This window comes from Pelodiscus sinensis, chromosome 3 (assembly GCF_049634645.1).
Source record: "Pelodiscus sinensis isolate JC-2024 chromosome 3, ASM4963464v1, whole genome shotgun sequence".
Lineage (NCBI taxonomy): Eukaryota > Metazoa > Chordata > Testudines > Trionychidae > Pelodiscus > Pelodiscus sinensis.
In genome coordinates this window covers 34846439-34864245 of record NC_134713.1, presented here as the reverse complement: position 1 = coordinate 34864245, position 17807 = coordinate 34846439, and the positions used below count along the sequence as shown (strand labels likewise).

The 17807-nt window shown below is 39.8% G+C and overlaps 1 long non-coding RNA gene across 1 annotated transcript; it reads right to left on the bottom strand.

Annotated features, from left to right (window-relative positions):
* Positions 1-6230: 6230 nt before the first annotated feature.
* On the bottom strand, positions 6231-15006 carry LOC142827580 (uncharacterized). The gene is made up of 2 exons (XR_012902256.1): positions 14559-15006; positions 6231-6413 (listed from the first exon to the last, which is right to left on the bottom strand). It is a non-coding gene; the product is annotated as an uncharacterized LOC142827580 (long non-coding RNA).
* Positions 15007-17807: the final 2801 nt, after the last annotated feature.

Here is a 17807-nt window from a genome sequence, read left to right as displayed (position 1 = left end):
CCTGGTTGGAAAACCATCCCCAGAGAGTAGTTATCAGTGATTCAATCAAGCTAGAAGGACTTATCAAGTGGGATTCCAGAGGGGCTTGTCGTGGGTTCTTGTTCTCTTCAATATTTTCATGAATGATTTAGATAATGACATAGAGAGTACACCTATAAAGTTTGTGGATGATACCAAGCTCAGAGGCATTGCAAGTGCTTTGGAATATGGGATTAAAATTCAAAATTATATGGACAAAGTAGAGAAATGGCCTGAAATAAACAGGATGACATTCAATAAGGACAAATGTAGAGTGCTTCAGGGTATGTCTACACTACCCTCCTAGTTCGAACTAGGAGGGTAATGTATGCATACCGCACTTGCTAATGAAGCCCGGGATTTGAATTTCCCGGGCTTCATTAGCATAAGCGGGGAGCCGCCATTTTTAAATCCCCGCTGCTTCGAACCCCGTGCAGCGCGGCTACACGGGGCTCGAACTAGGTAGTTCGGACTAGGGTGCCTATTCCGAACTACCGGTACACCTCGTTTCATGAGGAGTAACGGTAGTTCGGAGTAGGAACCTAGTCCGAACTACCTAGTTCGAGCCCCGTGTAGCCGCGCTGCACGGGGTTCGAAGCAGCGGGGATTTAAAAATGGCGGCTCCCCGCTTATGCTAATGAAGCCCAGGAAATTCAAATCCCGGGCTTCATTAGCAAGTGCGGTATGCATACATTACCCTGCTAGTTCGAACTAGCGGGGTAGTGTAGACATACCCTCATTTAGGAAGGAGCAATCAGTTGCCTACATTCAAAAAAGCAAATGACTGCCTAGGAAGGAGTACTGTGGAAAGGGACCTGGTGCTCATAATAGACCACAAACTCAATATGAGTCAACAGGGGAACACTGTTGCAAAAAAGTGACTATCATTCTGTGATGTACTAGTAGGAGTGTTGTAAACAAGACACAAAGGGTACGTCTACACTGGCCCCTTTTCCGAAAGGGGCATGCTCTTATTCCTACTTCAAAGCCCTTTTCCGGAGGATCGGGGCCAGTGTAGACGCTCTTTTCCGGCTTTTCTAAAAGCCAGAAAAAAGCGGCGGACATTTTTATTTAAATGCCGCGGGGGATATTTAAATCCCCCGCGGATTTCCCTATTACGACCTGTAAAATTAGCATGACCCTTTCGGAAAAGGGGCCAATGTAGACGTAGCCAAAAAGTAATTCTTGCTCTAGTCTGCATTGATTAGGCCTCCACTGGAGTATTGTGTTCAGGAAAGATGTGGACAAACTGGAGAAAATCCACAAGAGTGCGCCAAAAATGATAAAGGTGTTAGAAAATATGATCTAGGAAGAAAAATTGAAAACTGGTTTTGTTTAGTCTAGAGAAGAAAACACTGAAAGAGGACATGATAATAGTTTTCAAGTATTTAAAAGGCTATTACAAGGGAGAGGGAGAAATTTTTTTCCTCTTTCATCTCTAACGATAGGACAAGAAGCAATGGACTTAAATTGAAGCAAGGGTAGTTTAGGTTGAATACTGGGGAAAAATTCCTAACAGTCAGGGTAGATGACCACTGGAATAAATTGCCTAGGGAGCATGTGGATCTCTGTCACTGGAGGGTTTTATGAGCAAATTACACCTGTCAGGAATGGTCAGTTATTACTTAGTCCTGCATTGAGTGCAGAAGACTGGACTAGATGACCTCCTGAGGTCCCTTCGCTCTGGTCTACACCAGGAAATTATTTTGAAATAACTCCCCTTATTTTGAAATAACAAGCAGAGCATCCATACTACCAAGCCTATTAATTTGAAATAAGGGGCTGGTTATTTCAAAATAATAAATCCTGCTTTCTATGTGGAGTAATACTTATTTCAAAATAGCTCCACTGCTGCTATTTTGAAATAACTACTCCCCAGAGTTATTAAAGTAATTACTTCCCAGTGCTTTCTGGAGCTCTAAGTCGAGCTAGTACATCCACATTAAGGGAGCCTGCGATGCATTAATTTTGAGGTTTCCCTGTGGTGTGGACATGCTAATTTGAAATAGTTATTTCAGGAGTTATTACTGTGAAATAAATTATTTCAAAATAATTTCCTAGTGTAGACATGCCCTTCAGGGATGTCTAGACTGCATTTCTTTTTCAGGATACCAGAAGTATCCCAGAATAGCAATGCCACATCTTTAAAAGCGGGCACGCTAGTGTGGTGTTCCTGTAATCCTCATTCCACGAGGGTTAAGGGATTTGTCAGAATAGTGCCTTATTTTGAAATTTGGTTCTGCGTAGACAGTGCCAAATTTCAAAATAAGCTGTTTTGACTTAGACTCAGAATAAACTACACAATTTGCGTAATGCAAATTGAGTATCTTATTCAGACAGAAGGGTGCTGTCTGGGGGCAGCCTTCCATTCCTACACTTGTATGTCTCTACAGGTACCTTTTTAGGTGAGGAGGGGATACATGTTTTAATATCAGTTATTAGAGGTAATGCTCATTTCAATGACATTTTTCTTCTGAGTTGGCAGGTTCATCAATTCCTCAGCACACTTCGTAATAGTAATTAAACTATTTTCTATACATTTTTCCTCTATACTATGAGCTGACATCTGGGTGAGGGGAGGAGATATAATCATGATGGAAGGAAGAAGGCAATTACAGGAGAAAAGTAGAACTTGAAGTTATTAGGAACCATGTACACAAGCTCAGTTTCATCTGTGGTCCTTGGTATATATGTATTGTGAAGGAATTATTCCAAATAATACAAGCAATTCATTTCCAAATTCTTTTGTGCCAATTCTAATATTGAATAATAGACTCCAAAATGTATATTGGTGTTAGGGAGAGACCAGAGAGGCAAAATCAAAAGGGGGTTATTTTTTGTGTGTCATATGCCTTATTTTGTGTGTGTCATTTTGATCAATTAACCCACTTTGTCATTCATCCATTCCAATTACCAGGCAAGATATCAAAGGCTGCAGGTTAATTCTGGTCATGGCTGAATTATATTAATTTTATCAATGGTTGACAAGGATGGATTGATAAAACTAGGCACAGCTGCTCCCCAGAGACATTGCAGTATGGGTGACATTACTTTGACCTTAGCATTAATTGATTTAGTTGCTTTCTATGCAGACATTACTGAATTTTCTGAGAAAGGAGGAAATTAGAGCCCAGAAACCAGAGCTGAAGACAAAGGACATGAGTTTCTAATTCTTACAGTGCTGCCAAAACTTTTCCTATAATCCTCCCTCCCTTTTGTGTCTAGAAATGAAACTTTTTGTTTTAGGTGAGATAGACTCAACCTCAACCATAAACCACCACAACCATAGCTCTGAAAGTATGTGTACATTTGAGTTGAAGGTGTAATTCTCAGCTTGAAAAGACTATAACCCAGGGACCACTTGGTGCAAACTGACAGAGGATACATGGATGCATAAAAGTTATGGGCTCCCCTGGGTCTAGTATCAAAATAGTAAGTGTGCCAAATAAGGTCTCTACTGAAAGTCCATGTCACACTTTTCATCATTGTGCGATGTGTGTGCAGATAATATGTGAGGAGTTTTGCACATACATGCACACACACATACACTTTGAAGTCTGTTAGTTGTGATTAGTTGCCAGAAATTGATAAACAAGTTTCTTTCACACAGAAGATCTGTTGGTCTGGCTAAACATAACCTTAGTATTATGTAATTCACAAAGGACATCCATTTACAGTCTGAGCCAAATGCTAATAAATCTTTGTAACTTACAGGAAGAAGTAAACCAGCAGAAGGTACCACTGTTTACAAAGAGAAGAAAATAGACTACTGGAACTAAAACTGGGGATGCAAAGGTACACCCTTCAGCGAGGGGAGAAGTTGTCGGTTGACTTGCCTTGTAAATGGAGGATCATAGCCAGTCTGGCTCTTTGACACTGGGAGAGGTACTCTGGGTGAACTGACATTTGTGAGATAGGGAATGAATATCTTGTTAGAGAAATTTAATTTCTAGAAAACGTGTTATGACCCTGTTTAATATGTAAACATCTGTTTCCATTAGCTCTACCTGCTTCTACTTAAATCTCTGTTCTTAATGAAAACAAGAAGATTATCTGACAATAATCATATCTAAGGGTATGTCTATACTAGCCCCCTAGTTCAAACTAGGGAGGCTAATGTAGGCATTCGAAGTTGCAAATGAAGCCCGGGATTTAAATATCCCAGGCTTCATTTGCATCTTCCCGGGCGCTGCCATTTAAATCCCCCTTAGTTGGAACTCCGTGCCTGCAGCTACATGCGGCACGGAGTAGGTAGTTCGAATTAGGATCTCTAATTCGAACTACTGGTACAGCTCGTTCCACGAGGATTAACGGTAGTTCGAATTAGAGATCCTAATTCGAACTACCTACTCCATGCCGTGTGTAGCTGCAGGCACAGAGTTCGGACTAAGGGAGACTTAAAAGTGGCGGTGCCCGGGAAGATGCAAATGAAGCCCGGGATATTTAAATCCCAGGCTTCATTTGCAACTTCGAATGCCTACATTAGTCTCCCTAGTTCGAACTAGGGGACTAGTGTAGACATACCCTAAGTGCTGTGTGTTAAGTGGAGCTGTGATATAAGGCATACATAGTAAATTGGGATGAATTGTTGCTTTGGGAGCAGCAGATTTGGGAAATCAGTGTGTACCCAGTAGACTAGGGATTGAGGAGTCCAGGGGGAACTCAGGGGTTAGAGTGACCCTAGTGCTTACCTGCAGAGGGATAGTGGAGCCCACATGGACTGACAAGAGTGTTTGTGTTGCCTGTGGCTGATGGAGTAAGGGAGCTGAGGCCTAGTAGGCATAGACAATGGTTCCTCACACTAAAGGCAGGCGAGCACAAGGGGCCTCACAACCCTGGGCATCATAGGAAGCAGCACAGAGATTGAGGGTGCTGATTCTAATTTGAGATAGTGTGTTGAAAAATGGAGTGCAGTCACAGTGGCAGAAGGGGTTAGCTGAACCAAGTTACTAGGCATATTACATTCAAAACAGATAGGTACTTGGGCAACTAGTCCCTTCCATTGCTATGACTACACTATATATTTACCATGCTAACTCAGTCAGAGCCAGCACAGGTATATGTGCTTGAGCTAAGAATCACACCCTTCTTGAGGAATTAGACATACCTGGAATACAGGTTAAATTTCCCCACCATCCATAGGTTCCAAGTATCATTATTGCTTACTAAACATTTATAGTAATATCTCCAATGTGCTGGTTGCTTTCCAAATATTACAGAATGGGTATGTCTACATAGCAAAGTTATTTTGAAATAACAGCTGCTATTCCAAAATAATTATGCAAGCATCTACACAGTAATTCCATTATTTTGAAATACATTTGAAATTACAGACAGCTTATTCCAACTTTTGTAAACCTCATTCTACAAAGAATAACATCTATTCTGAAATACCTATTTTGAAATAAGGTGTGTGTAGACAATCCACTTCTGCTATTTCAAAATAGCCCCTAACCAGGGCCATTCTAAGTTATTCCTCCTGGGGCTCTAAATCAAGATAGCACGTCTACATTAGGGAAGCCTGCCTCGGACTAATTTTGGGGCTTCCCTGCAGTGTAGATGTGCTATTTCAAAATAAGCTCTTTTGGAATAACTATTCTGGAATAGATTATTCCAAAATAACTGTGCATTGTAGACATACCCAGTGGGTAGAACAGAAGGATGAGAGTGTGTGTTTGGGGAGGAATGTAGCTCTCCAGAGAGAAGATAAGGAGGGAAGGATAGAGTTAAATAGAACTTTGAAGATTAAATATATTCTGTAATTAAATACATTAAAAGATTATGAAACATTCAAGAGTCCATGGTAATGGAGATCATATAAGCAATTTAGATAGATTGAAGCCTATCACAAGAACTTTAAATTTGTTGCAAAGGTATCTTTATGAGGAAGGTACCAAAAGAAGTCCTTCAGTTTTCCTTAGAAAACACACGAAAGTTACTGGGTCTGAATGCACTGATCTTTGGAAGTAAGTTTGCTTTTCCATTCATTCCAATAAGATCAGCACACCAGCTGCAGAAGAAATGACGAGGTCATGTTTCATTCATCCTAGTAACCAGCTTTAGGGTCTATGAGCCTGCTGTCACTAGAGTTGATGGCAAACCTCCCACTGATTTTACCAGCAGCAGGAACTGGCCTGGATGTCAAAGTGAACAACATTTCAAATTATTTTCCACACTGGGGTCTTTGTAAATTTAAATCTGAAGAGACAAAACCAGAGAAGCTTGCCTTTATTTCACACTGCGTTAAGGCTGGAGCCTGCGGGGGGTTGAACAGTGGAATCAGATATTTGAAGGTTGTTGATAAGGTCCTCCCTGGAGACTCAGCAACTGCCTAGAGTATGCTCAGCAGGGTGTTTCTAGTCATGCCTCACCAAGCCAGAGTTTGTCTCTAACTTCTGCAAAAAGAGATGAAACTTGTATTAATGTTCATAGACTCAAATAGAATATGTGCTTCTAATTTAGTGCATGAGATCACATGTAAGTACCAGGCTTTAAGAAAATAAATAATTAATCTCTAGCCACAGAAATACAAAATCTGACTGCAAATCCCAGCAGTACCAGTCTGAAAAGCACAGACTGTAGCCTCATCATCAGAGATATGTTTGTAAAGCAGACCCTGTGGATCTGATTTTCAGACCTTCGGTTTTATGCTGTAGCATCTCCACTGTGACACAGGACTGAAGTAACTCAGTGCTGAACAATCCCCTATAGGTACTTTCAAAATGTGTACATAATTGCCATTCTGACCATGTATTACTATCTTTCAGAGTACAGATTATTTTTCTTTACACCTGCTTTAAAGCCAGTGTTTGTTATTCATGCTGAGAGTATCTTACTTCAGATTGAAATAACGCAAGCTACCTGCAGAATAAGATACTACTCAACATGATTAAAGGTGGCAGATTCTAGCCCTTGCTAATCATAGTGGAAATGCATGAATCTGCTGAACATGCCCCAGGACAAATCTCTGTGTGGAAGGTAAAGCCTTAAGGATGAACATTCCTTGATGTACACATTTCACAATAGTGTGCATGGTGCACAAAACACACCAATAAAGGAAACCCTTGCCTCTTTAAAAGAACAGCCCTGTGTTGTATCTCCACACAGTTGCTGAGCAAACTGGATCATTTTACATGGCATTTAGCATGCTTGACATCTGCTTGACTCACACTAACCTCTAGCCAGGGCTGCACTTCCACTGGGTTGGGATCTCAATTTCCATGAACAATTACTTTTAAAAAAAAATCTGTAACTTCTTTATAAAACACACCAACATTTTTTAAAAGATACTGTATGTCAAATTTGAGTTTGTATCATCTAATATCATTTACACTGTTTCTTTTACTGAACTTTAGTATCTATAACATGTACTTGATCTGAACTCATACTGGATTAATCCAGAGAGTCACTGAGCAACTACCAATTCCAAATTGCTGAAACTCAGATCCCAGAGCCCATCACAGCTCACTAGGCTGGAAAGGGGCTCATGAGAGAATATAAGGAAAATCTTCTGAAGTCACCAGCTTTCTACCCCATCCTCCTTTCATCGCGTAAGCACTGCCACTGTATGGGGCTATGTAGTGGATTCACACATTCTGTGACAAGTTAAACAGAACACAGAATGAATGAAGGAAAGAGAGAGACAATTGTCCTTGAATGGCGAGGTTTAATGGAAGCAGTCTCTTAATTAAGGAAGCTGTGATCATTTTTGTACTTTTTTGTCCAATTTAAAGAGCTGAGATTTAGAACCATACCTGTTAATCACCTGTTAGACACTTGTAAGTGGTCTCACTTGTCTGTCTTGGGATTGCATTTAGAAAGTGGGTTCTGCTTGTCATTACACTCAGACCGAGCCACATTCTTCCTGTGAATAGCTCTAAAATTTACACCTGATATCTCCTCCAGTAAATCTATGCAGAGCACTGCAATTATTTATTTAAGGGCATATTCCTATCTACACTGTGTAGCAGTTACTGGGGTGACTCACATAAATAAGTGGTAATCAGCCTAGGTAAGGGCTGCACAATCTGGCACTAAATAAATAATTTGGACAGTTTTACTAAAGAATGGAATTATTGGCAGTGATCATAAATGCAAATTATTCCTCATTCTTGCTATAAGTAGGTTTAGAAAGTGCTGTAGGGAACTGTAGGTTGGCAGAAGATTACATTTGCTAAAATTATGCTAACATAATAATTACCTGCATGGAAAGATACAATGTTAATTTTAGCAAAGTGAACAAAGTGTCAGTACTGCAGTGTTTCTACTACATATAAAAATGGTACTTAGGCTTACTTCCTGAGATTTTTATTCAAAATACATTATCTTGAACAAGAAGCCCAACAATTTTGATTTGGAGAATTTGTCCATCATTGGATATTTCCCCCATGGTGTGCTCTTCACAAAATGCATACTTTAATTCAACTTTATTCTATCATTTATGTAATTATTGTCGCATAGAAATGTGATACTGCGGGACAATAAGACTTTTTTTTCCAGGGGTTTGAAGAAACAGTTTAGCCAAACAGCTACTCCATAGATAGTGCATGGAAATGATCATAGCTTTTTGACATTGGGTAGTGGGAAGTTGAGAGAGCATTTGTGAATGAAATTGCAATGTCCAGGATAAAGCACCCAGAAGTGTACACATATAGATGCTGCCTAATTTGCAGTGTTTTATTTGTGCTGACTTTAAGTTATCTATTATACGCTGTCGGGAAATATTGTGACTGGTACTTATGCAGGTGCACAAGTGAAAGAAGGGACTAGGTGAGGAGCCAGCCTCTGGCAGATAAAGGTTTGTCACATTGTCAGGGCAAAGATCACTTTTTATCTCTCTGTCCCTGTGGGCACAATCATTCCTAAAAGGGCAGGAAGGTTTCAATATCATGCCCCACTGGCCTAAGAAGTGGTTCAATTGCAATGCACATTGTAGGCAACAGCATCCTGGTAATATTCCCTGAACTCCATGGGACAATTTGACCCATTGCTTGGAAGCACATCTGAAAAATCTAATTGCACATGTGTAACACCAACAGATCCCTACGACGTGAGCAAAAAACCACAGGGCTCTAAGCTAAGGCTGTAGCACAGACTCTCTAATCTCTCTGTAAATGGTTTGGGGCCACTAGATGGAACAGAATACCACACCCAGGAGCTGTATGGTTACATATGTACTGGTGTTACTTAATTGTGCTTGCAAAGATAGATGCCCTAATTTGCATACAAAGATATTTCTATCAAAATAAACTTGGACCCTGAAACTTTTTTAGCTACTGCAAAACAGTTAGCAACCTGGTGCTGACAGTTTTGTTCCTTACCCAAAAATTCAGCTAAAACCTCTCATCTGCAATTCCCTATCACTACAGTATGGAATTACCATTGACGGAAGTCAAAATTCTTTAATCTAAAAATGCTATCTGCTTAGAAACTGGCAGTTCTAGGCTAAGTTAGAAGTAGCAGTTCTTTTTGAAACACATCTTTATTTTAAAAATGAAATCTTTTCTGCCATATAAATCTTTTCTGCCATATAAATTCAGATTCTATCCCAACTGGTGACAAGTTTGCTGTACATAATGGAATGTTATAAACATCTCCTTTTGCTGCCTGGTGAAATGTAGCTATTACCCTGATTTGACATGTGTCAAAATATCCCTATATTCTGTCACACCAGTTAATACACAACACCTGACAAGATGTCTTGGGTCTGGAGAGCATGAATGTAGAATATGAAGTGAGCATCGTGTCACCTATCAGTGCAGTAAATTTTAATATTATTTCATATATACATACACACAATAAATATATAATCATAATAAAAGAGCACATGACAAAATTATTTATAGTAATAATGCTTTGTATGTATAGGGCACCTTTCTACCTGAAGGGTCTCAAAGCTTTTATTAGCCTGTATTTTTAGGGATCACTTAACCCACACTTGTAATGCCGCCATCGATTGTGATTCTGTTATTCCATTGCATCATTAGCAACAAGCAAACTATTCTAAGATAAGAAATGAGGAATTTTCAAGTAATTTTCAGCATTTTCATTGGTTCTTTTTGTTCCAACTGGTTTTCATTCTCTGACTTTAAAATTTAATTACACAAATAAGTTCTTAACATAACTCTTCTAAACCCCTAAGTTTGGGTTGCAGCCATGCAAAAACAAACAAACACAAGCAGGAGCTGGTTTTGGACTTCCAATAAAAATATAAATATTCCTTACTGCAGTTTCAACTTGGCTCAGGAACCTCATCAAACTTGAGCTGAGGTTGGCAAGGACACCCTGAACCAGGAAAGATTTGCATTCATTGATGGAAATTGGAACATTTTGCAATGGATCACAGCCATAAGACTATCTATTTTCATACACAAAGTAAATTTGGTAATTGTACAAAACTACAATTTTAGGTTTTTCTTCATAATATTCCTATACCTGTTAACCACCATTCTTTGGGAGTGCTGAAACAAGCAGAAAAAAAATGCAATAGTAGCCTTTTCAATTAAAAACAAGATCTCCTAGAGATGAAGTGTTAGCTTCCCAGGCCTCCTCATTTGTAGGTTTTGAAAGTGATTTAGCTTTCCAGAAGACATCAGATATGATAGATTGGGACAATGGTAATATGGCCTAGCAGCTGGACTCTCTACATGAAAAAATTACTGCCAATGAGGAAAAAAATGTGAACAGTTGGGTCTAGGACTAATGGAGACAGCAGAGAAAGTTTCCAATCTAGAGGTAATACCACAGGGATGTGATTTAATGATTTCCAAAGTGACAAAAAGTAATAAATCTTTTAAACCTGAATTAGACTTGATTAGAAAAGCACTAAAATTGTGGGGTCTAATGCAAATATTTTAGGCCTGTGACCGTTAGTATTAAAATGAATGCTAAATGTATTAAGAATTCTTCTACATTAGTCTTTGAATCTGGTACATGATTCTCCTATATGGAATATGAGGCCAAATTCTCTGCTGTAGTAAATATACAAAACTCCTTTTGAAGTCAAAGGTGCCCCTTTTCACCAGCAGACACATTGACCCATAAATGAAGGAATTGAAGCTTTACAGTCTATTTGATCAAGTAAAATAAATTTCTGCACACACATGCATACATTTTAGACTGATCTCTCTTTTCTGCTCCAAAGTTTCAGAGGGGTTGCCATGTTCGTCTGTAACTAGAAAAACTTAAATAAACCACAAATAGTCTTGCAGCACCTTAGAGACTAGCAGGGTAGAGAGTATCATGAGCTTTCATGGGCACAATCCACTTCAGATGAATGGAGTTTAAGGGGTCCATTTTTCAAATAAATAACACAGGTGGGGAGGGAGGGAGAGAGGGAGAGGAGGGGAAAAAAAGAAAAAAAAGGTAAAGAAATTGTCAATTAGAGTGTCCATGCTAAATGAAACGGATAAGAATACATAGTACCCACTTTAAGTACCCTTTGTTTGTTTTTTTATGTCATTAGGATGTGGAATATGGCAGGGCCATCCAGATTTCTGTTGTAGGAATCAAATTAAGTTCTGTAGATTCCTTGTCAAGTTGGCTTTTGAAATTGGCCTGAAACAGTACGGTGACTTTGAGATCCATTAATAAATGCCCAGGCAAGTTAAAATGTTCCCCAACAGGTTTCTGTGTGACTTTTTGGATATCTAATTTGTATCCATTGTTTATTTCTCATAGAGACTGTCCAGTTTGACTAATATACATGGCAGTGGGGGCATTGCTGGCAGTTGATGGCATAGATCACATTAGTAGATGTGCAGTTTGTATGAACCTCTGATGTGGTGGTTTACGTGTTTAGGCCCTGTTATGATCTCACTTGTATAGACGTGTGGACAGAGTTGGCATCACGGATGATTGCAGGGGTGGGTTCCTGGATGAGTATGATGGAGGCGTGCCACGTGGTTATTGGGAATAATTTGTTGCAGTTAGGGGGTTGTCTGTAGGGGAAGATTGGTCTGTCCCTCAAGGCTTGTGAGAGTGAGGGGTCATTTTCCAGGATAGACTGAGATTGTTGATGATGTGTTGGAGGGATTTAAGTCGGGGTCTATAAGTGATGTCAAGTGGTGTCCTGTTGTTTTCTTTGTAGGGCCTATTTTAAAGTAACTGATGCCTGGGTACTCATCTGGCTCTGTCAATCTGTTTTTTCACTTTTCCGGGTGGGTATTTCAGTTTTAAGAATGCTCGATATAGATCCTGTAGGTGTTTATGTCTGACTATGGGATTGGAGCAAATCCGGTTGTATCTTAGGGTCTGGCTGTAAACAATTGATTAGGAAATGTGTCTTGGATAGAAGCTAGAGGCATGTAGGTAAATGTAATGGTTGGTAGGTTTTCAATATAAGGTGGTAGAAATGTGTCCATTGTGTAATTATACTGTAGTGTCAAGGAAGTGGATCTGTTGTGTGGACTGGTCCAAACTAAGGTTGATGGTGCGGTGGAAGTTGTTGAAATCCCTATGAAATTCTTCGAGGGTCTCCTTCCCATGCATCCATATGATGAAAATGTTGTTAATGTGGTGTAAGTAGAGTAAGGGTGCTAGGGGGCAAGAGCTGAGGAAACATTCAAGGTTGGCCATAAAGATGTTGGCATATTGTGGTCCATATGGGTGCCCATAGTTGTGCCACTGACTTGAAGATATAAATTGTCTCCAAATTGGAAATAGTTGTGCATGAGGACAAAGTCACAGAGCTCTGTGACTAGGTGCTGAAGACACCACTGCACACCTGGTTACAGAGCAATGTGACTTTGTTCTCACCCACAAACTTCAATGTCCTGTTTACTGAACTGTGCTGAAAAAATGGTAACATTACGAAGGGCTCTATGCTAAAAGCTTATTGGAACAACTAAGCAATAAGAAAAGTCAGTTCCTCAGTGTCAGGAATGGAAAAATTTTCCTATACGTTTTCATCAGTGCTATCTACTTCTGTACCAAATAGCCTTATTAGCTGAGTGCCTCACAAACAATTAATTTATCCTCGTAATGTCTGTGTTAGATAAAGAAGAACTACATCCTCATTTTTAGAAGGAAGTAAGGTACAAAAAGATTATATGATTTGCTTCTAGGTTACTCAGAAAACCCGTGGCAGAACCAATAGTGAAATCCAGCTCTCCCAAGATTCTATCCACGGCTTTAATTAAAAGGTGTCTTGATTCCTTATGAAATTACAGTGATGTTGTAATATTTAATGATAGTCAACTTACTTCATTATGTTTTAGCAGCTCTCTTGGTGTTAGGCATGATAAAATAGACCCATACATTTAAAGGCTATTATCAGACTGCTTAACAATAGCAAATGTAGACATTGTGACCTTATAGGCATGTGGATCCCTCACCTAATAAACAAAATCTCTGGACACCTCGCTGGTCCTCACCAATGAGAAGAATGGAGCACTTTGCTTTGAGTTTCTTTTGGCAGCCTGGACCAATCTTTCACCAGCTTCTGCTCCAAGATGTGGAGCTAGAGGCATGTGCTGGAGGCCCAAGATCACATAGGAAGCACTGAAAAGCTGGTAAATGAATTCATCTCTCTCATGATGGTGATATTTAATACCCTACAGTGCTTGCAAAAAGCTAGTTTATCTACTGGCTACATTGTTTCCCAGTTACCAAACTTTCCTGACACTTTTTCCACAGGCACCTGTCATACATTCATAGACTCCAAAGCCAGAAGGGAGCACTATGATAATTTAGTTTGACTTTTTAATATAACAAAGGCCAAAAAGCTTTCCCAAAATGATTCCTAGAGCAGGTCTTTTAGAAAAACACCAATCTTTTGATTTAAAAGTTGTCAGTGATTGAGAATCCACCATAACAGTTGATAAATTGTTTCAGTGGTTACTTATTCTCACCTTTGAAAAATGTATCTATTATTTTCAGTCTCAGTTGGTGTAGCTTCAACTTCTAGCCATTTGATTTGTTATTTTTGTCTCTGCTGGACCTAAGAGGACCCATTCTTAAATATTTGTTACCTATGTAAGTATAAGTGACTGGAATCAATTGGCTGCTTGCCTTTCTTTTTGTTAATCTAAATGGATTGAGTTCTTTAGGACTATCACTGTTACCAGAAGATTTTATGTCAATTATATCAAGCCAATGGCACTGCCAGAAAATGATACTTCTCATTTAAATCTTAACTTCTAATTTATCAACATTGGTAACTAAAGTTGTGGCCCAATGTCACGGCTCAATCCCCCAACCTGACACTATGTGTGCAGAGATGGGGGGTTGGATAACCAAATAAACTCTGCAAAACCTGTCTCTGTGATTCCCAAAGACAAACTTATCAATTTCAGTCCCTCTGAGATCCCCTCCCCCCAAAATCCAAAAACAAAACCAAGACTGGTTGCTCGCTGTCACCACCCAAATGATTCCAAGAAAATATGAAAATAAACTTTTTTCTAGGGAACAGATCATTTGGGAAATCCCCTCCCTAAGGTAAAGCTCTCCCCCCTGCCCCAGTCTCCGTTTTGCTTGGAGTTGGGACAACAGAGGGACTCCACAGACAACAAAGGACTCTTCCCTTGTAAGAAGTTACTTACCTTCATGCAGTAACGATGATTCTTCAAGATGTATCCCCATGGATGCTCCACTCTAGGAGTCGGGCTCGTTCTGGCACTGCTGGTCATAAGTTTTTAATAGCCATTGTTGGCCGGACCATGCATGAGAGGTCAGCGTCTTGCGCTATTCGTGCTTTTCCCTCGTTGCGCACAGTCTGGCTCCCGCCAGTTCCTCTCACCACTTGGTATCTGCAACGAGAAATGAACAAGCTCCGGAGTGGGGAGGAGGGTGGGACATGGAGCGCCCTCGGGGACACATCTCGAAGAACCATTGTTACTGCACGAAGGTGAGTAACTTCTTCTTAAAAGGGCAGAGTCCCTTGTCTGTGGAGTTACTACTGAAGGTAAGTAACTTCTTCTTCAAGTGGTCCCCGTGGGTACTCCATTCTAAATGACTGTAGAGCAGTAGCCAGCATGTGCTCCGGAATCAATGTTTGTCTGTGACTGGCAGTACTGCCGAGGCAACAATAGAGTCTGTGGCTAAACACTGAATGATTGCGTAATGTCACATGAAAGTAGTGCTGGAGGACCAGGTGGCCAATCAGCAAATATTGGTCAGTGGGACTCCATGGGCATATGCTGTGGAGGTAGCTACTGCCCTCGTGGAGTGAGCCTTTGGTTGCGAGAGAAGGGGCTTATTCTGAACAGTGTGATAGGTGGTGGTACATGTCCCTATGAGTCTCACAATACATTGGCTGGAGAGCGCATTACCGTTGAACTGTTCTGCAATTGACGCTATTAATCTCTCTGTCTTGCGCCATTCCCCAGTTCTGTCAATATAAAAGGAAAGTGCTCGGTGCACGTCAAGAGTGTGTAGTAAAGTTTCTCGCTGCGATGAGTGAGGCTTCGGATAAAAGGATGGTAATATGATGGGTTAATTGATATGAAACGAAGAACAGACTTTAGGCATAAAGGCCAGATGCAGACGTAATGAACTGAATCAAGAAGCTAACAAGTAGGGAATAACCACTTGGCCAATCATAGAGATCACATGAAAAAGACCTGTTCCTTCCTACAGTTCAAAGATAGAGCTAAATTGGCTCCATTAGGAGCCTTTTGTTATTTTAAGTGCTTAAAACAGCTGATAATCACTTGTGGTTGGAGAATGTCTCTGCCCAGAAAATTACTAAGACCTGGGTGAAATCTCAGGAGATTGGCCTGCAGAAGTCACAGCAAAGACACAGGTGTCAGAAGGTGATCAGCATGTCGAACAGTGGCTGATCAACAGCACTGAACAGTGGCAGCAAGCAAAATGAGGGGACAGTGAGTGAAGTGGAATGAGAGGCTGGTAGGATGGCCAACCAAAGAGGAATGATGGCTGGTGGGTTGGCCAGCAAAACACATGCTCAGATGGTGAAACAAATAGGTGACATCTTCTCTTGGAGCTGAAGTCACACAGATGCACCTGTGAACTTTGGTTCCTCACTGAATAAGGACATCCACTGTGCGTAGAGTATGGTGAGGGAGCAGGGTGGCATAGAAATGGAACTCTTGGTTGTAGAAATCAAGAAGATTAGATGGAAATCTCTGTCCCATATATTGTGGTGTGTGTCCTGCTCACAATTTTATGACCATGAATCCTGTTTGTGGCATTTTCTCTAATTAATATCTGGTTACTTCCCTCCTTTCATTAAAAATTTCTGTTTTACACTCAGACTCTGTGCTTGCAAGTGGGGAAGTATTGCCTCTCAGAGGCACCCGGGTGGGAAAATTACACACTGGGGGGGCTCAATCTGGTTCTGTGTTGTATTGCTGGAAAAAAACCTCTAGATATTGAACCTGGCTTCGTTTGCTGCTGGCTTTACCTCATGGAAGGATTACATTTATACTACAGCTAACATTCTAGATGTTCAAACATTTTCAATGTCCATGAAAAATACTCAAAGCAAAGTGACCAAATATATTAATGGACCCAAAGGTTTTGGAAATGGCTGAGATAAAATTGAGAATTTCACTTTAGTATTGTAGACGCTAAAATTATTTGCCACTTTAATGTGTTTAGTGGTAAAAAAAGTGAAACAAAAATTATAAACATGATCTTTGTGGAAATGTTATCATTTATACAAATCCTTTTTTCCCCGCCATTGAAGGCTGGTTATTCCATGAGCGAAACAGAAATAGGGCATTAGGGAAAAATATACAGAACATCAACTTATTATGAGAAGCTTACAGGTGAACAAATCATACTTTGCTGTACGTGAATTGAAATATGGGGAAGGAATACTAGGCAAATGAAGGAAACAGATGTTTTGAAAAAGCTATGGTGATGCAGAATGAGAAAATATCCTCAGGCAATGTAAATAATTTATAAGAGAATGGTAAATGATAGTATGGTTGCTATATGTGGCTCTATGTGGCATACTTAATTATGCCATAATGTATAGCTATTAATTAATTATTGTGCTTACATAGCCAACATCTTACTGCTGGATTTTACTGCTCTGCAGTATGTTGCATTGTGTTATTTGTTTGATTGAATTCAGTCATCAGAAGAGACTTTAAAATATATTTAATTGGTGTTGTTAGTAACCAAAAGTGTTAACTATTGCTTTACTATAGTATATAGTGTTCCTTTAGAGCAGGTATTCATTACACAAGAAAGCGAAACAAGTTGAAATAAATGGTTTCCAGGATCTTTCATAAGCAACAGGTTACACAGGTATAACAAAAATAGTAATGAAAAATCAAATTTAATGCCTAGAGATGAAACACTAGCAAAGTATTAGATGTTTTCTTTGGGAATGGAGAGCAAGTTATAGGGCCCTGCTTGTTTTCCCATCGATTTCAAATGACTTTTATTCAAGCCCTAGGAATTTTAATAGTGATAGAAATGTAGCCGTGTTAGTCTGGGGTAGTTGAAGCAAAATGCAGGACAATGTAGCACTTTAAAGACTAACAAGATGGTTTATTAGATGATGAGCTTTCGTGGGCCAGACCCACTTCCTCAGATCAAATAGTGGAAGAAAGTAGTCACAACCATATATACCAAAGGATACAATTAAAAAAAATGAACAAATATGAAAAGGACAAATCACATTGCAGAACAGAAGGGAGATGCGGGGGGGGTGGGAAGGGGGAGGAAGGAAGGTAAGTGTCTGTGAATTGCTGATATAAAGGTAGGGAGAGTGGGATGTTTGTGAGTTAATGGTATTACAGGTGATAATTGGGGAAACTGTCTTGGTAATGGGTGAGAAAGTTCAAAGTCTTGTTAAGTCCTTGTTGGCAAGTGTC